Consider the following 20296-nt stretch of genomic DNA (forward strand, 5'->3'; position numbering starts at 1 on the left):
CAGGGTGGTACTTACAACTATAGAAAGAACCTAGGTATCTTTGCACAAAACTTTAACACAAAACAGACTGGTCACGAGCTCCAAACAAAATAATATAATCCAGGCAGTCTTACTTATACACCACACCACTGCAGTTTTGCTGGTTTTGCTGGATGCATCCATAAATCTGTCGCCGGGGGTCATGCTGCAGTGGCATTTTTTATATAAGTGTCCTGGATTGGAGACAAACTTCTCTAGGTGGAGAGCGCTCCAAACAAACACCTCCCCCGAAAGCCAAGGGCTTGGGTACCTCCTCCCCTCCCCCACTCACAACAGAATTTCTTAAATGAAAGTGAAAAAACAACAACCTATTTATTTAACAAAACACACAGAGTGCCCTGCAAGGCACAGGGGAAGGGGAAAACAGGGGGAAAGGAGTTATTAAACCTGAGTTAACAGGTGGTAAGCTTTAGTGTCCTTATCTCAGGTGTAGTTTCCCCACTCTGGGGGCCTCCGGGGGCTGGGCAGAGTTGCTCCAGTAGCTCCCTGGAGGATTCTCGTCTGCCGTCCTCCGGGGCTACTTGGGTTTTCTTGGCAAGAAAGCAAATTGGAGAAAAGGGTCCAAAAAGGAAGATGACGAAGAGGCACTCCCAGAGAAAAACTCGCAGCGTCAACAGCAGCCACCAGCCAGTCCCAGGAGTGTCTTTTCCTCCACCTCACTTCCACCGCAGAGAGGCTTGGGGAAGGGTTTTAAACAACCCGCCCTCCTCCCATTGGCTGAATGCAGTTAAAGCTACAGGACCACATTTTCTGAGCATACGAACAACAATATGGGAATACACAGGATTACCATCACCCCAGGACAATAAGCAATTGCCTAGAAAAGTCTGTAAGTGCAGTTTGAAAGTTAGTATCTTCTGACAATAGTCAAGACAAATTTTAACATGTAGGTCTATGTAATAATGCTATAGACATTGTGCAGCTCGGCTGCCATGCTCAGTGTGCAGCCTAGCGCCGTCGCCATGATGCGCCCTGATGATATCACGGCCAGAGCCATCTCTTCCATGTCCTGCGCCGCCGGCATTTTACACTGTAGGGAAAGCAACACTCAGTTGCCCAATGTTTCCCTTTTCCGTATTGGGGACAAGCCATAGTAGGTCTTTTTGCCCCCCCCTCCCCCCTTTTCTGCAGACAGTCTATTTTAAAGTGACCACACGAACCGCATTTAAAGCAACCTCCTGCTTCCGCCCCCGGAACCCAGAGGTGCACAGCTAAAGCCAAAGGCTCCATTTGGGTAGGGTAGGCAGGGATTGGCTGCGCACCTGTCAATCACGCACCTTCCCATCCAATCACCATGCAGTGTCCACACATCTCGCTGACCAATCCCTGCCCCACGCAGGAGGCGTCTTTTTGTGAGCAAGAGTATACAGTTATCTATCTCACACACATCCTTGGAGCTGCCAGGGATTGGCTCTGCCAGACATGGAAGAAGCTTCTAGCAGCTTCTCTCAGAAGCCACCCCTGTAGCTCCCCCGCTGCCAAAACCAGGCTGTGCAAACCCAATACACTGTCCACTTGTCCAACCCACACTTCCTGAGTTTTCCTAGGAGAATGTTGTGAGAGACAGTGTTGAAAGCCTTGCTGAAGTCGAGGTAAACAATATCCACTCCTCTCTCCTCATCCAGGTAGTTGTTTCATCGTAGAAGGCAATCAGGTTGGTCAAGCATGATTTACCTTTAGTGAATCCATGCTGATTACTCCTCATCACCTTGTAATCCATGTGGGTAGAGATGGCCTCTAGAATGAGGCGCTCCATCACTTTTCCAGGGATTGAGGTGAGGCTGACTGGCTGGTAGTTCCCTGGGTCCTTCTTTTTGCCCTTTTTGAAGACTGGGCTGACATTTCACCAGCCCTCTCAGCACTGGTGAATGCATCCCATCAGGGCCCATGGACTTGCGGATGTCAAGTTTGCCTAGGTGTTCTCTAACCCAGTTGTCCTTGACCAAAGGAAAGTCTTCCTTCCACCATTCCTTTACCCTGGTCTCCTGGGTCAGACATCCCTGAGGGGTGGTCTTGTCAGTGAAGACCAGTGCAAAGAATGCATTCAGTAACTCTGCCTTCTCTGCATTCCCTGTTACCAGGGTCCCCCCTCCATTTAGTAATAGCCCCGCATTATCCTTTTTTTTCTTTTGTTGCTGATGTATTTGAAAGAGCCCTTCTTGTTGGCCTGGACATTCAGACCTATGGTCTGCAGTATATTGCACACTTAGTGATAAATAAAATAATGAATTTGTGTGAAAGGCATCAAAACAGAAGTTTCTGAAGAGTCCTGTTTGCCCTCACCCTACTGACAGCTCTGGCATCCTCCACAAGTTCAGCAGAAGCTTAGCTTAGCTGAGCTAGGGCTTGTTGACTTCTCAGGATGATGTTCAGCCAGCAGGGAAAATTGAAACCTAAACATTAGGACCAATGGGATCAGACAGCAAGCCAGGTGGATACATGAGGAATAAAATACACTTGTCTGCATTACTTTCAACTGGTTTAGTAGTGCTTTTAGGTAAACAGTCCCCGCATATCCATTGCAGCCAGTGAAACCCAACCTGCTACAGCCAAATGATCTTTGGTTGCTGTGCTGCAGACAAATTATTTTGCAGTGATATGGATGTGTCTGGCAAGGTAGAGCAAATAGTAAATGTTATTCTGGAAGAAGTTGCATAAGGAAACAAAGTGGACTGTTATGAGCTTGGGCAGCTATATAGTTCTGACATCCTGCTTTGAAAATGGGAGTTCCCTGATCCTGCAGACTGGTCATTTTTTGAAGGCCTGTTGAAATCATAGTGCTTATCAGTGTGATTAAATGCCTCCAGAGTTGGCACCTTTGATGGCATAGGTATATCTTTTCCAGGAATTTTAAGATTGATGTGGTGGTGGCCCGTGCTGCTGGAGTAATGACAGGGCTATCATTAGGGATGTGTTGGAAGTTGCATCATCATTTTATAATGCGCAGGCTGAGGAAATGAGGCGGGAGGAGCCAAGTGATATATCAGCATCCACCACTGATGTATAGCTGGCCTCTCCATTCTGAGGCCTTATTAACTGCCTTAAAATATAGATCAGAGGTTATTGCTCCCTTTAAACTTTAGATCTCTGTGTATGTGGTGGACTTGAAGGGACTGAGGTGTTGCCAGGGTGTGTTTTAACTAACTGCCATAAATACCTTTTTTTTTTTTTTTCTCCTCCAAATGAAATTTTTCAGATCATTTAGTTTCATGGCTCAGCATTTTGGAAATACCATGAGTGTAAAGAGTTCCTTTAACTGCAGCTATAAGGCCAGGATCTGTGCAGAAACATCCTGGCCCTGTCTTGGAGTGGGTCCTGGGGGCCATGAGAGGCCTCAGCCTAGCATTTCCAGAGCTTTTCCATTTCACAAATTATGGTACCTTGGGAAGATGATGTTTCGCGTGAGGCTTGGGTGGACAGCACCCACCTCCATCCCCCTGGGACCTCACCAGGGAACAGCCACCTCCCACACATCTCCTCATGCCCAGATAACAGCACACCCAGCCTGGTGGTCAGGGGACAGGAGAAGCCCCAAATGGCTGAGGCAAAATGAAGCTCAGGAGCTTTGCGGTCAGTTTAAAAAAATTTAAATTATAACAAGCTATCAAACTCCAGTGCCAGTGCTGCTGGTTTCCTTTCAAACCCTCCCTGGCCTCATCCCAAGGACATGGGCACAGATGGGCTCCATTTTCTGAAAGAGGGCATCATGGCCACTATGTGCTGTGTGGCTCACGCAGGAGGTCACTGCCAGGAGGAGGAGGAACAAGTGATTCATTCCCTGAGGGCTGTTTATGCTTTTGGCTTTTTTCTCAGGCTGGAGAAACCATGTGTCACCCAAAACATCTGCAGCTTCACTGCAGCTGCATGCTTTCATTTTCTTACTCCACAATTCCTGGAAATCTCTGTTTTCCCTGAGCATGGCAGGTCCATGTGCACAACAGCTGAACTGTCCACAGGATTTAAGAGTCCCTGATTACTCCTCAGATGATGGACCAGAACAGCTTCATTATTATTGCTAATAAACAGAAAAGTCACATGCCCATTTTTACATGTTCATGAAGGGTATCTCAACATTAATTTGCCAATAACGTGTAGGCTTAGTGGTCACTAGATAATGCACCATGGGCTTGGGAGCATTTAGTCCTTTTAAAATCCCTCTGAAATTGCTAAGAACTGGGGACATCTCATTTCCCAGGTCAAAATCTTCTTATGTTGACAGCCTCCTTGCCCCAAAACTTCTGTTGCAAACGCCCTGAACAGGCATCTAATGTAACACTACTAATAGAAACTTAATTGTAACAGGGTGTTTGCATAAACACAAGACACTTAGCAGTTGTTTTCTATTCTTTTCTTGGTTACGCATTTAAGTCTTCCATCATTTATTTGGCATTCAGAACTGTGTCATTATAGTTTGCTTGGAACAGTTGTTTGCAGTACCAGGTATACAAAATCACTTGTACAGTTTGATCCAGAGCTTTACAAAAAAAACCTCCTAAATGTAACAGAAGAAAACAAATTACTGGAAGAGGCCAGTTAAAAAAAGGAAAAGAAAAAATTGTTTCTGCTTTAAGAGCCTTCTCAAAAAGTTACAGCTGTAGCAAACATAATTTCTTCAGATGAAGGAGGCCCAGCAAGGAAAAAAAAGGAAACTTTCTTTTGCTCTGCAACAGTGTTATGAATTGAATGAAAGTGTTAGACAAGCCCTGCCTTAGGTTCAGATTTTTGGCAGCAGCTTAAATTCAGGCACCTAAACTGCCCTGGCTTGAAAGCTCTTAAAATGGCAAATCCAGTCTATTATAAAATGAGTTATTTATTGAATAGACACAAGATTAACAGACAAAAGGCTTTCAACAGAGTTACTTACCACACAGGTTAAAACAAAGAACTCCTAGTAGATTTACATAAAAGTGCACAACATAAAGGTACCTATATTATAGCTAGCAAAGAAATAGTATAGATTAGGAGTCAATGTAACTTGACACTGAATTGATGGTGGAGTACACATTGAGTCCTTTCACTCAACTTCTGGAAGAGTAACGAAGTAGCGTCCCAACTTCGGGGAAAAACCCTATATGTTTCCAGGGAATGTGCAGAAAACTTCTGCTTTGTGGAAGTTTTGTGTAGCTTGTATGGTTTGTAAAGTGAAGCATCTGTCAGTCATAAATTCAAGGCTTATCTCCCTACATCTTGTTCTCAAGGCAAGATGTTTCTTGTCAGCTGGGAATGCCACCTCCACGGCGCCAGAGATAACTCACTACTGGACAGATGTCTGGCTTGGGTTATCTCACCAATTAGCAGATTCATGTGAGGGGGAAGATGTCTTGAGCTATTGCACCAGCTGATAGGCAGAACAGATAAACCCTCCTGTGGCGGGGAACATCCTGCTACAAACAGTCTTCAGCATAATTCTGCCTTTGCCATAACCTCTGTGGCTTGAAGAGCTCCTGTCAGAAAATTCTAAATCATATTGAAAATACCTCTCACCAACATTGCAAATAGCAGATTATTAAAATGGAAAGAGAGTAAAGCAAATCTTGAACCTGCCAAGTGTGTCTCACACACTTGATGCTATGCATATGATTTTAAGCCCTAAGTTTGTGGGGAAATTTAAGCAAGTAAATCTTTGCAGATTCTGGCTTCATAGAGAAGTGGACCCATGGGTTTTCCTCTTGTTTGTTAGCAACTACAGAGATAATTTTGCATTTTTCTTGTTTGCAACAATGAGCTTAATTGCTGTTGTTGAACCTCAAGTTCTGTGAAGGATTATTTTTTGGGAAAAAGGAATTCTCACCAGGAAGCTGAGTTGCACCATTCATCCATTGAAAGGGAATATTTGTACTCTCTACAACTACCTGAAAGGAGGTTGTAGCCAGGTGGGGATCAGCTTCTTCTCCCAGGCAACCAGTGACAGGATGAGAGGACGTAGCCTCAAGCTGCACCAGGGGAGGTTTACGTTGGACATTAGGAAGAATTGCTTCCCTGAAAGGGTGATTAGATATTGGAATGGGCTGCACAGGGAGGTGGTGGAGTCACCAGCCCTGGAGGTATTTAAGGAAAGACTGGATGTGGCACTTAGTGCCATGGTCTAGTTGAGATGGTGGTGTTTGGTCATAGGTTGGACTCAATCATCTCAGAGGTCTGTGGCAGGACAGACACCCCCCCCCCTTCTCTCTCTCCCTGATTACTAGCCAAGATCGATAGCTCAGATTAAGTCAATGGCTTAATCCTGACTATCAGTGCTGGCGTCTGGAACTCAGAGCGAGACACTGAGAGAATGTGAATAATTTTCAGGTGACCGCAAATACACACTCTTTTCCCTATAAAACACCACAAAAAACTCAGTAAAATCAGAAGCTTTCTACATGGAACGTGAAGTAAAAGCTTTCTCCCCTGAGCTTGGACGCAGGCTCTGTGGTTACTTCCCGAGGGATTGAGTGAGGACGCTGATGTATCCCCAGCTCCAAAAACTGGATTTGGTGAGATCATTGAGTTTCCTAAATTGTATTATTCCGGCTAACTTATAGGTACCTTTCTTAACTTGCATTTCAGCTAGCTCAAGCAAGCATTTCTTAACTTGCATTATCGTTCAAGCAAGCATTTCTTGCGTTTTTAACTATCTTTATAGTTCAAGCAAAGTTTTACCCCATAATTGCATTTTTAGCTACCATAGTGTTGCAATTATGTATTCATTGTGTGTCTATGTGTGTCAATCTGTTCTATGTTTGTATGTTTGTTATGTTCTGTGTCAAATAAATGGTATTTTTAGACAAATCAGCCAGATATCAAAGAATCTTGCGAACGAGACTAAGTCTTGGGGAACTAGCTGTCTTAAAGCCTGTCAAACTGCAAAAGCACATAAATCTCCTCTCTCCCATGCAAGACAAGGTCTTTTCCAACTTAATTGATTCTGTGATTTTACTCGTGTTTTAAATTGAAAATCAGTAGAATATGTTTCCTTAGCAACTTTGCATCTATAGAAATATTTCCATTTTCTTTAGAGTGGGAAAACCAAACAAAACTTGTTTACAGTGCATGAATCTAAATGCAAATTTGGCTCAAATACAAGACTTTATAAAGGTTTCTAACCCTTACAAGAACACTGGTTAAGAAGAGTTTTCATTCACTGTACAAAATAAAGAGCTGCACACAGGGGTTATGAATGGACTGATAAACTATTTTTTTCTGTTTATTTTCTGCTACCTTCCAGGTTTATGACAGACCACAAAAACATTCTGCTCTGCACTATGGTCCAGGTCTCCAACAAGACTTCACCAGTGACACCTTAAAACCAAAGCGCCAGCAGAAAAGTAGCAACCAGCACCATCTTGACTGGTCAGCAAGCTCTAATACTGGATCCGCTTCTCAAAGTTGCTTTGTTAACACAGAACCCAGTAGAGAAGCAGTTAGTGCCACCAAGGTCTCCACTCTGGAGCCAGGAGTTTCTTTCAGCAAATCCCAGGCAAAGAAGTCCAGCACCAGCAGCACATGGGGGCAGCTGTCAGCCGGTAGTAAAGAGCTTGCCATTTGCAGTGCAGTACCATCACCCAACAGCATCAGCATGGCTGTCCAGCTGAGCAGTGCCTCCGAGTGCAATGGGCTTTTGCCTCTTGGAGATCAAGAGGGAGGTGTGCAGCTGGAAGCCCCCAATCAGCCAAGTGGGAGTACAAAGAAGTCCTGCAAAAACAACTTGCTAAGTCAAGCCATCCAAACCACAGACATTGAATGGGTAAAGAGTGCTCAGAAAGCATTTGACAGCAAATCCCATGACAGCATGGAAGAAAAAAAGGAGTCTTATTCAATGGACAGTGTGTTGGATACATCACCCTCAAAGCAGAATCCCATTTCTGCCAGCAGTTGTGAAAGTGACACTGGTAATGTACATATTACTATCCCAATAAAGTCTCTGGCAACAGATACATCTGGCCACAAAAGGAAAAAAAGGCACTCTACAAAATCTTTCATAAAGAAAACTATCCAGAAGAAAAGCCTGCTTTCTGGACTTGCTATGACCAGTGAAGTAGCAAACAGGACTAGCTCTCAGCCAGAGGGGAGTAAAAGAGATCTTCGAGCCACAAAGACAGGAAAAGTGATTGCAAATGAGTCCCCCTTAGTAGCTATTGACAGTGGTGTGATCACTGACAAAGCTTCCCCCAACTGTGCCACCAGACTCAAGAAATCTGTATCTGTGACATCTACTCTCATACCCACCGATCTTCCCACAGCTGGCAAATTATGTGAGGTCCAGCACCCCAAACATGTAGGTAAGCAGCAATGGACCTGTAGCCAACCTAAATCCATCCTTTGGGAGACCTCCATGACAACATCTGAGAAGCCGATGGTGGAGCCTCCTTCAGCCTATCCCATCATACCATCCAGCCCTCTTTATACCAATACAGACAGTCTTACTGTGATCACACCTGTCAAGAAAAAAAGAGGACGACCAAAGAAACAGCCTTTGCTCACTGTTGAAACCATTCATGAGGGAACCTCCACCAGCCCAGTGAGTCCAATCAACCATGAATTTCCAGGAAAAAAGAAAAGGAAGAGGAGAAGGAATCTGCCCAAGTTGGCCCAGATGGTTCCAGGAAAGGACAAGTCCATCAGTGAACTCAAGTTTCACAGAAGGGTCGTGAAGCTTGGGGTCTTAGATAAGAAAACCATCAAAACCATTAATAAAATGAAAACCCTCAAGAGGAAAAACATTCTCAATCAGATCTTGTCCTCTTGCTCCAGCAGCATAGCTCTGAAAGCAAAAGTCCATACCCTGTTTACTGCTGGGCCAACCACCATTGATGCTAGACTAGGGAAGCAGATCAATGTCAGCAAGAGAGGGACAATCTACATTGGTAAAAAAAGGGGCAGAAAGCCAAGGGCAGAGCTGCAGCCTCATCCAGAAGAACCTAAGACAGCCATCAAGCACTCAAAGCCTGTTTCCAGCCAGCCAGAAAACCCAGCAGTGCCTTCCAATCTGCAGTCAGTTGTGGCATCATCACCAGCCGCTATTCATCTGCTTTCAACACAGTTGGTGGGGATTAACAGCAACCTCAACCCTGAAAGCACTGAAACTAATTTTTCAGAGTTAAAAACTATGCCAAATCTTCAACCTACCAGTGCTCTTCCTACAAAAACCCAGAAAGGAATGCGCAGTAGAACTTGGAAGCTGTCTCCACCCAGGCTAATGGCTAATTCACCTTCTCACCTCTGTGAAATAGGTTCTCTGAAAGAAGTCACGTTGTCACCAGTGAGCGAGTCTCACAGTGAGGAAACCATACCAAGTGACAGTGGGATAGGTACAGACAACAACAGTACCTCCTCTGACCAAGCCAAGAAAAGCTCAGAATCCCGTCAGAGATACTCCTTTGATTTCTACACCCTGGACAATCCAGAGGCTATCCCATCTGACACCAGCACAAAGAACAGGCATGGTCACCAGCAGAAACATCTCATTATGGATAGCTTTCTCTCTCAGGAGGGTATTAAAAAGCCAAAGCACAAGAGGAAAAGGAAAAGCCTGCAGAACAGAAATGACCTCCAGTTTCTGGCAGACCTTGAGGAACTCATCAATAAGTTTCAAGTGTTCAGGATCTCCCATAAAAGTTATACATTTTATCATGAAAATCCATATCCCAGCATCTTCAGGATTAATTTTGATCACTACTGCCCTTTGCCATGTATCCAGTATGACCCATTGCTCTATCTTCGCAGAACCTCTGATATGAAGTCTAAGAAGCGTGGCAGACCTGCCAAAACCAATGACACCATGACAAAGGTGCCTTTTTTACAAGGGTTCAGTTACCCTATTCCCAGTGGGAGTTACTATGCACCCTATGGAATGCCTTACACATCAATGCCTATGATGAATCTTGGTTACTATGGTCAGTATCCAGCTCCTCTGTACCTGTCTCACATGCTTGGAGTGGCTTCCCCATTTATGAGACCTACTGTGCCCCCACCCCAATTCCATGCAAGCTCTCATATGAAGATGTCCACCATTGCCAAACACAAAGCAAAACATGGAGTGCACCTACAAACCCCTGTGGGAATGGGCCTTGGAGATATGCAGACCTCTTTGGCTCCTCCAAAGGTTGGAGGAACAAGCCTTTCAAGTGGCCGACTTCACAAAAGGAAACACAAACATAAGTACAAGCATAAGGATGAACAGATATTGGGGACACATGAAGATCTGAGTGGTCTCTTTGCTGGCAAGTCCACTGGCTTCTCCAGCCATGCAATCAATGAAAGGCTAAGAAGCTCAGATAAAGACCTGTCCTTGCTCAATGAGAAAAGAAAACATGAGGAGAAGCAGAAGCACCAGCATTGTGAAACCAGACACAAAGGCTCAAAGAGTAACTTTGAAATGGATACACTGTCTATGTTATCATTTTCTGATGCTCAGCAGTGGACACAGACTAAAGATAAAAGTGACTCAAGCAATGATCCCATTGACTCTTGCGCAAAGAAATACTCTGGTAATACTGAGAGTAACGGAAGGTCAGAGTCCCTGGACATGTTTGGTGAAATGAATTCCTCAAGTGAGAAGTGGGACAATGATGTAAGTGGGAATAAAAGAAGAAGTTTTGAAGGCTTTGGAACTTACAGGGAAAAGGACATTCAGCCCTTCAGGACAAATAGGAAGAACAGAAGTACTTTTGATTCTTCAGCTTCTTCAGGTAAACTCTGCTTAATACTATTTTACCTTACTGCATTTAAATTTCAATGCTGAACAAAGAGGGACTTGCCATTTACACCAAATATATTTGAGTCAATAACTTCTCTGGCTTTTTGTAATTGACTGCCAGTCTGCATCCAGACTCTGGAGAGATCAACAAGAAAGTTGTCCATGTCTTAAGCCAAAACCTTTAAAAGTCTTTGAGTTGTTGCACAACATTTTTTTTAATATTTGTCCTGCCTTCACCTATCTTTCATAGCTTGTTGTGCTTCCTCAAAAAATCTCACCATTACATTCTGCAACAGCATCAATTATAATACCTGTTGGCAAGGTCCCTCTTATTGGTGTCTAATCTTGTGGGATGGTAGTTGTTGCCCAGCCTTTGGGAGAACAGTCGCTTTACAGAGTGGAGAATCTCTGCTCTGGCTCAAAAAGCGTACAAAAACCATTTGCTGATGAGAAGGATCATATGCATGGGAAGTTGTGGAGCTGGGTCTGTGTCCCATGACTGCTGTGGTGTACTGCTGATCCAGAGGGATCCATCATGGTGATGACTGTGCTGAATATATGGAAATCCTGGGTACAATACCAGTGTAAATCTGTCACTTTCAGTTGGCAGGTGTCATGTAAAGTCATTATCCTGAGCACTGAGTGGCTGTGGAAAGGAACTGGTGTAATGGAAGCAATAAACCCTCAACAACTGACTCTGAAGAGTTTTAGGTTTCATGACTTGGAAATATAAGCTGGGTAGATGAAGAAGGAAGAAGCTCCTTTCAGCTGCTAAGGACATCTGTTCCTCTCCTGCAGAGGGGCAAAAAAAGGAATCTGAATCTTGTCTGAGAGACTGAATTGTACTTTACAAAATGGAGCTGCTTTTGTGATGACACAGAGGCAGATGTTTTGCTCAATATAAATGAATTTAGCTTGGGAGCAAGCCCAGAGCTCCTGCACCATCAGGTATTTATCACAAAGTAGATTTCACACTAGGTATCGGAAAAGGATGAGCTTTACTAAACCAACCAGTGGTGGATGACATTGTGATGTGCTAAAAAAAGAGCTTAAAAAACCCCAAAATTCATAGCCTCCAAAATGAAAAGAGAATCAGCTGAGAACACAGAGGGAGCAGAGAATTTGTATGAGCTGCCAAAGTAAGGCTCTAAAGTTTTTTATTGACTTGTAACTGAGTTCCAAAGACTGCTCAGGCTTAAGCCACCTAGACATTTCCATTTCCCTCACCGAGACCAGTATCTGGACTATAGCAGTGAAAAAGAGTCTAAAATGAGAGCTTACCCAATGAAAACATTCCCATTCATGATACTGTATTATATCAGATCAATTGTGACACCCAGAAATGAGACACCAAAACATATTGAAAAAGAGACTGAATAGTCACTGGTTGTATCAGGTTTACTACATGCCAGACAAATAATAAAAAAATTCTCCATCAAATGTTCCAGTGTTTATTGCATTAAGGAAGTTGTGTACTAGAAGACAAGGATTAAAAGTCTTCAAAATTTTTAACAAGGCTTTATCAGTCTTTTAGTGGAAGTTTATGATTTCACAGTTTGGTAACAGTTGGATTTGTAGCCTTTTTGCTTTTTGAACAGATGTTTGCTAAACCTGTACTTCCAATTTAATATATTTCACTCAGATTCAACAAATTGTTGAAATTCTCAACACTGCTGAACCCAAATGAGTTTCCAAAGTAGAGGCATGATCCCCACCAGGCTTACTTGGAAATATAATTAGTAAAAAAAAAAGGCCATTTCATATTATTTTCCTTCAGTTTATTGTCCATGCTGATAAAAACATAAGATGGTGTGGTAGAACTTGCAGCAGGAGCTCCATCAGATTTGCTGTTTGTTACAAATGGAGACAGGAGCTTAGATAAATCTCTGCCTTTTGCCTAGGCCTTTGGCAGCAGGCAATAGTTCTTATTGGGGTGGCCAGCACCCCAAGACCCGGTCTCGTTCACAAGTTCTTTAATAATGGCCGATTAGGTCTAATATGACATAAATTATCATTTATTAGACACAGAAAATAACAGACATAAGACTTGGGACAAAACTATATACTACACAGGAATAAAATAAACTACTAGTAGAGAGAATTCAGCATGTGAAAAGGTACCTGTTATTATAGCTAGCAAGAAATAATATAACTTAGGAGCCAATGTATCTTACCAATGCCAATTTGGTGGTGAAGTATACTTCAGAATCCTTTCATTCAATTCCCAGGAAAGTAAGCAGCAGAGCTTGGATCCAGACTCCGGGAAGAAACCTTTTCACATTTCCAGAGTGTGTGTAGGAGACTTCTGCCTCTGTGATGATTTGTGTGTCTTTTATAGTGTAAAAGTGTGTCTTTCAGTGACGTACTTATTCTTTTCATCTCTTTCCACATCTGCTCTCCATACCAAGATGTGGATTCTGGGTTGGAGGCTCCAGACTCTCAGGCACCAAGAGATAACCCCTTGCTGGGCTTTTGGCTCAGCCTGAGTTATCTATGCACCAGCCATGTGGTAGAGGGAGAGGGGGAGAATGTCCTGCCACACTGTTTAAACTTTTAAAACTTTTTAAAATGCTTTTTAAACCATTACGCTGTCTAAGATCTCTTTTTATCCTCTCTGCCTTTGACCTTCACTGGGATTGCAAACATAGGTCCGCACTTGAGTCTAGCCATAACTATTGATCAGTTCTCACTGAGGGGGGATTAAACTTTTCCATGATAGTCTTGACCTTCTTTCTCCTAATTCGCCTTACATTTCCCTGTGGTGGCTAAACAGTGATTGACTAATCAGAAAATAAGAGGTAAAAGAAAAAAAGCCCCATAAGATCATATAGCTTTGTCCCAGGAAACCACTTCCATAGACTAATTGCTCTTTTCATTTGGTATTTGTAATCTTTCACAATATGAAAATAATATATAACAGAGATAAGAGGAGACATCCTAAATATTCAGTTGAAAGCTGAAAATAGATTTATATCACAAATTCAGTGTTGTCTTTGCTGTGTGGACATTTTGGTATGCTCAGTAATGCCATTTGCAACTTCATTGTATGTTGCTGGAGATGAAATATGGAGCAAACCCACCTACATTCAGTGAAGAAATCTGTGATACAAGGGACAAGAGAATCATTTACTGCTCTTAGGCATTCAGGAATTGCAGTTTGTTTCAGTTTAGTGTTCTGGTGCAGGTGCCATTGCATTGTTGCTATTTTTTAATTTTTATTTGTGTTGTAACAGCATTTAGCCATTTTTGAAAAGTTCAGTGTTCTCTGGTGCTATGTAGTGGTCGTGCATATGGTAGAAAACAGTCCTGCCATATAACCTTAAAGCCTATGTGTGATTTTACAATCTAGAAATATCAGGATGTCAAGGGAAGAGTTTTCCCTCTTTCTGGAGGAGATGGTTGCAGTCTGTTAAGAATGGAGTGAGAGTTTAGACAAGTCCTGCCTTTGACTCAGATTTCTGGCAGTAGCTTTGTTTGAGGAAGCCTGCACCCCAGATGGCTCATGCTCCCAAGTTCTTAAGAATGGACAATTAGGTCTATTATAAAATGAATTATTTATTGAATAGACACAAGATTAACAGACAGAAGACTTTAAACAGACTTACTTACTCCACAGGATAAACAGAACTATTAGCAGATAGAAATACAGTGCACGATAAAAGGTACCTTATTACAGCTAGCAAAGAAATAGTATAGGTTATGAGTCAATGTAGGTTACCACCGAATTGATGATGCAATACACGTAGAATCCTTTTACTCAATTCCTGGGAAAGTAAGCACGAAGATGTGTCCAAACTTTGGGGAAAAGCCCTACACGTTTCCAGGGAATGTGCAGGAGACTTCTGATTTTTTAAAGTTTAGTGTAGCTTTAATGGTTTGTAAAGTGAAGCATCTGTCAGTCAGAAACTCCAGCTTATCTCCCTACATCTTATTCTCAAGGCAAGATGTTTATTGTCAGCTGGGGATTTCACCCCTCTGGTGCCAGAGATAACTCACTATGACAGATGTCCGGCCTGGGTTATCTCACCCATGCATGTGAGAGGGAGAATGTCCGGAGCTATCACACCAGCTAATGGACAGAACAGGTAAGCTCTTCTGTGGTAGGGGGAAAGTCCTGCCACACAGTCCTGACACAAGAAATCCATACCAAGAGTGAAGTGTCCTATTGAGGGAGTGCCACCAACTGCCTTGGTTGGCCACAACAAAAGTCCATTCCCTGTACTGCACCAGCTTGGACTATCGCTGACCATTCATTAGTGAGTCTTGTGAGCTTTGACCTATTTTACATCTCTTAGGACCTCTTGGGGTTAAATGTATAATGCTTATGCATGCGCTATTTCCTAGTGCTGTATCATGTGTGCAAACATATGCAAGTCACACTTATGAAATGCACAAATGTATGAGTATTTTTTTGAAGTTATTTTCCAACATCTTTTATCTTAAAAGTGCTCTCACTCCTTGTCCTGGGTTACAATGTGGGGTGTAACCAAAGTATGTATTCTACCATCTACATCACCTTCTGATGAACTGTTAAGGGTGGAGTAATGTCTCTTTATCTTAACAAATGATAACTTCCTCCAGGGTAGCACCAATAGAGTTACAACCACCCTGAGGGGACCATCTCTGCTAATGGGCCATAATGTCTCAGCAGCATAATGGATAGCTGTAAGGACCCAGGTCAGTAAGAACTCCCAAAAATATCCTATGACTCATAAGATTATATCACTCCATTGTGAAACTCCCCGCCCTGGGGGAGGTACCACCTGAACACCACTGTATATAATCTCGAGGTCTGGGGACTTGAGATACAACCACCACCACTGGACTTGAGGAGGACCCAAATTTCCACAGGACCACTGCTTTCAACAAGACCACAACCATCACTTCAACAGCACTGCAACCACTGCTAAATCGGACTGTGACCACCACCCCTGACCAAGAGGGGCTAGGTTGTGCTTTAGATTTAAGCCAGTTATTCTGTATCGTTGCATTTATTGTAATCTTTCTATTAAATTGTAGATACAACTTAAAATCTCTCGCAAGGTATTTGTGTGGTGGTTAATTTCTCCAGCTGGTTTACCTTCAAACCAGCCCATTCCTCTTAAGAGCCTTACATTGGATGATTAGACCTTCCAAAGGGAGAGTTGGAGGAATACTGGAAGAAGGGAGAACTGGCAATCAATTGAATGAACAGCATTCATCTAATGTCAGTACAAACACACATATGTCGCCATGCTTTGCTGAGGAGTGTCATTTATCCATATGAGATTTCTTCCCTGACAAAACTCCCCTCCATGTCTCAGTTTCCTTCTGGAATGGGCCATTGCCACACAGCACTGAATAAATATCTGGCTCATTCACTCTCAGAAGCTCAAATGCATTAGTGCGATTTAAAACAGGAGTTGCTACAAGCAAAACCAAATATGGTGAAATACTGGCAAAGTCACCATGAGTTTTGTTTTGGTTTGAGGGGGGTTTTGTTTGGAGTTTCTTTTAATAAACAGCATATGCAGTTCTGGACTACTAATCATGAAACCTTAATCATCCACAGTTTTAGAAACATAGAATCCTAGAATGGTTTGGGTTGGAAGGGACCTTAAAGATCATCTAGTTCCAACCCCTCTGCCATGGGCAGGGACACCTTCCACTAGACCAGGTTGCTTAGAGCCCTCTCCAACCTGGCCTTGAGCACTGCCAGGGATGGGGTATCCACAACTTCTCTAGGCAACCTGTGCCAGTGCCTCACCACCCACGCAGTCAAGAATTTCTTCCTAATATCTAATCTAAACCTGCCCTCCTTCACCTTAAGGCCATTCCCCCTTGTCATCACTACACACCCTTGTGAAAAGTCCCTCTCCAGCCCTCCTGTAAGCCCCCTTTAGGTACTGGAAGGTGCTCTAAGGTCTCCCTGAAGCCTTCTCTTCTCCAGGCTGAACAACGCCAACTCTCTCAGCCTGTCTTCATAGGAGAGGTGCTCCAGCCTTCTGATCATCTTCATGATGTCCTCTGGACTCTCTCCAACAGATCCATGTCCTTTTTATGCTGAGGACTCCAGAGCTGGATGCAGTATTCCAGGTGGGGTCTCACAAGAGCAGAGTAAGAAGGGGCAGAATCACCTCCTTCGACCTGCTGGTCACACTACTTTTGACACACCTCAGGATGCAGTTGGCTTTCTGGGCTGCGAGTGCACACTGCCAGGTCATGTTGAGCTTCTTGTCCACAAATACTCTCAAGTCTTTCTCCCTGGGGCTGCTCTCAATCCCTTCTCTGCCAAGCCTGTATTTGTACTTGGGATTACCCCAACCCAGATGCAGGACCTTGTGCTTGGTTTTGTTGAACTTCATGAGGCTTGCACAGTCCCACCTCTCAAACCTGTCAAGGTCCCTCTGAATACTATCCCTTCCCTCCAGTGTATTGACTGCATCACTGTCCTGGGGTGATGGTAATCCTGTGTATTCCCATATCATTGTTCGTATGCTCAGAAAATGTGGTCCTGTAGCTTTAACTGCATTCAGCCAATGGGAAGAGAGCGGGTTGTTTAAAACTCTTCCCCAAGCCTCTCTGCGGGGGAAGTGAGGTGGAGGAAAAGACACTTCTGGGACTGGCTGGTGGCTGCTGTTGACACTGCGAGTTTTTCCCTGGGGGTGCCTCTTTGTTATCTTCCTTTTTGGACCTTTTTCTCCAATTCACTTTCTCGCCCGAAAATCCTCAAGGAGCCCCAGAGGATGGCAGACAAGAATCCTCCAGGGAGCTACTGGAGCAACTCCGCCCAGCCTCCCGGAGGCCCCTGGAGTGGGGAAACTATATCTGAGGAAAAGGACACTAAAGCTTACCAGCTGTTTACTCAGGTTTTATAACTCCTTTCCCCCTGTTATCCCCTTCCCCTGTGCCTTGCAGGGCACTCTGTGTGTTTTGTTAAATAAATAGGGTGGGTTTTTTTTTTCACTTTCATTTAAGAAATTCTGTTGTGAGTGGGGGAGGGGAGGGGGTACCCAAGCCCTTGGCTTTCGGGGGGAGGCGTTTGTTTGGAGCGCTCTCCACCTAGAGAAATTTGTCTCTAATCCGAGACAATATTTGGCACCCAACTTAAAGGGGCTTGACAAACTTGGTGCCCACCTTTTGTGGGGCTAGAGAAGGTGAAAAAAAAATCTAATAATTGCATTCTGGTTTTGAATGCTTTGTATTGGATTACAGCTATCAGTAGTCACCATGTTGTTTGATGGGAGGTTGTTTGATGTGATACTGTCTGTTTGGCACATAGGCCTGTTTCCCTACCAACAGGTAGGGACAATCTTGTCCCTAATGTATGATTTTCACAGATCAGGGACGTGACTCCGGCTTGTTATAGTGATTTGCGTGATACTGACAATCTGTAAAAAGGTATTGGAAACAGTTAAAAACGTACATGCTCTGTTGCTGTCCTCTCCTAGTTTTAGTAGCTTGTTTGGGGTTTTGTTAGTAATATTACCCAACCTGCTAGAGGAATAGAGGATGAAGCTTCCTGGCTCCTCACCTATTTTCTTCCCTGTAAATCCAGTATATCACCTTTTGAGAATGTTCAGTTTCCCCTGGATGTTAAGGAGACCATTTTCCTGGTAGTACTGGTGCTTCACCTGGTAGTTTCCATGTATATGATGTTCAACATGTCCAGAATGAAGGCTGAGAAATCCAGAGGGGCTGAGCAGAGGCAGACACCTGACCCAGATGTGGGAAAATTTGAATGGTGTGGAGTATGGGAGGACATAGGTAAAACTTTAAAGAAATTCTCTGACCCAATAGACTGGGAATTTCCCCCTGGACAAATCCCCAGACCAGCTGAGGTAGGGAAGTATCTGAAAGAGAAGTGCAGAGACAACTGCAGTGCAATATGTTGGGCCCTGGCATATGCTTATCGTACACTGTCAGATCCTATAGAACAGGAAGTCAGGGAGCCTAAGCCGGTGGCAGTTGCTCCTGTTACGAGAAGCAAGAAAACCCAAGTCAAGACTGATCGCCCAGGTGACAGCAGGGAGGGATCCTCAAAGCCAGCAACTGATTCAGAAGTCATTGTCGAATCCATGACTGTGAGAGACCTTCACAGCCTAAGAAAAGATTATGTCCAATGAGATGATGAATCTATAATTAGTTGGTTAGTCCATCTTTGGGATGCCGCAGGTGGTGTTACACTTCTAGATCCTACTGAGGCAAGGCATTTGGGGACTGTGTCACATGACCAGATATCAACCAAACTATACGGGATGGGACTGACTGTTGCAGCCTCTGGAGGCAAGTTATCAGAGGTGCGAGAGAAAGATACCTATGCCCCAATGATCTCTATATACAACAAACCCCGTGGAGGACCATAGAACAAGGGATTCAATGCTTGAGAGAAATGGCAGTGGTAGAGATTGTCTTCCCAGAGGACAGAGGAAACCCGCTTGTGGACCCAGATGCGGTAGAATGTACACCTATGATGTGGCGGAAACTCATATGGCTTGAGCCATCAGAGTATGCTTCTGCTTTAGCAATGATGAAGAGAGATGACGGGCATGAGACTGTGTGTGATATGGCAAGGAAGCTCCGAGTGTATGCAGATGCTGTGCATAGCCCAATGAATACAAGAATCTCAGCTGTGGAAACACATCTGCAGAAACTAGAAAATAAGATAGAAGAAAATCATGAGAAACTCAGTAAGGAGATTAAAAAGGGCCTTCTCCAAATCTCGGCAGTACAGATCAGAGGTTCTGTTACCCCACGTAGACATTCCTCAGCTATGAGAAACAGATACTTCCCTTGACATGAATTGTGGTATTTCCTGTGTGAAAGTGGAGAAAACATGAAGAGGTGGGATGGACAACCCACTACTGTCCTGGCACGATGAGTGCGTGAATTGAAGGAGGGCAAGACTCAGAGAGAGAACTCCACCAGAAGGGAAGTAGCTCCAGTCAACATGTCCAATCCCCTCGAAGGAACCTTTTGCATGCCCACTAGTGTTAGAGGGGCCCTGCCTCTAGCCAGGTAGAGGCCAGGGAAAACCGTATTTTTTGGACAGTGTGGATTCAGTGGCCTGCCACATCAGAGCCACAAGAATACGAGGCCTTAGTAGACACTGGTGCACAATGCATGATAATCCCATCGTGACATGTGGGGGCAGAACCTGTTTCTATTTCTGGCATGACAGGAGGATCACAAGACTTGACCCTGGTGAAAGCTGAGGTTAGCCTGACTGGAAGAGCGTGGAAAAAACATTCCATTGTTACTGGCCCAGAGGCTCCATGTATTCTGGGTATAGACTTCCTCTGAAATGGATATTTCAAAGACCCAAAGGGACTCAAGTGGGCATTTGGGATAGCTGCTGTGGAGACAGAGGGCATTAAGCAATTGAACACCTTGCCTGGACTGTCAGAGAACCCATCTGCAGTAGGACTCCTGAAAGGGGAAGAGCAACAAGTACCGATTGCAACCTCGATTGTGCATCGCCGACAGTACCGGACCACTCGTGATGCTGTGATTCCCATTCACAAACTAATCCGTGAGCTGGAGAGCCAAGGGGTGGTCAGCAGGACCCATTCATCCTTTAACAGCCCCATGTGGCCTGTG

At 44.0% G+C, this 20296-nt stretch overlaps 1 pseudogene; it reads left to right on the top strand.

Moving 5' to 3' along the window:
• Positions 1–1001: 1001 nt before the first annotated feature.
• LOC146425616 (uncharacterized) lies at positions 1002–19493 on the top strand (annotated as a pseudogene).
• The last annotated feature ends 803 nt before the right edge of the window (positions 19494–20296 follow it).

Source organism: Lichenostomus cassidix, chromosome W (genome assembly GCF_008360975.1).
Source record: "Lichenostomus cassidix isolate B80296 chromosome W, HeHo_3.0, whole genome shotgun sequence".
Lineage (NCBI taxonomy): Eukaryota > Metazoa > Chordata > Aves > Passeriformes > Meliphagidae > Lichenostomus > Lichenostomus cassidix.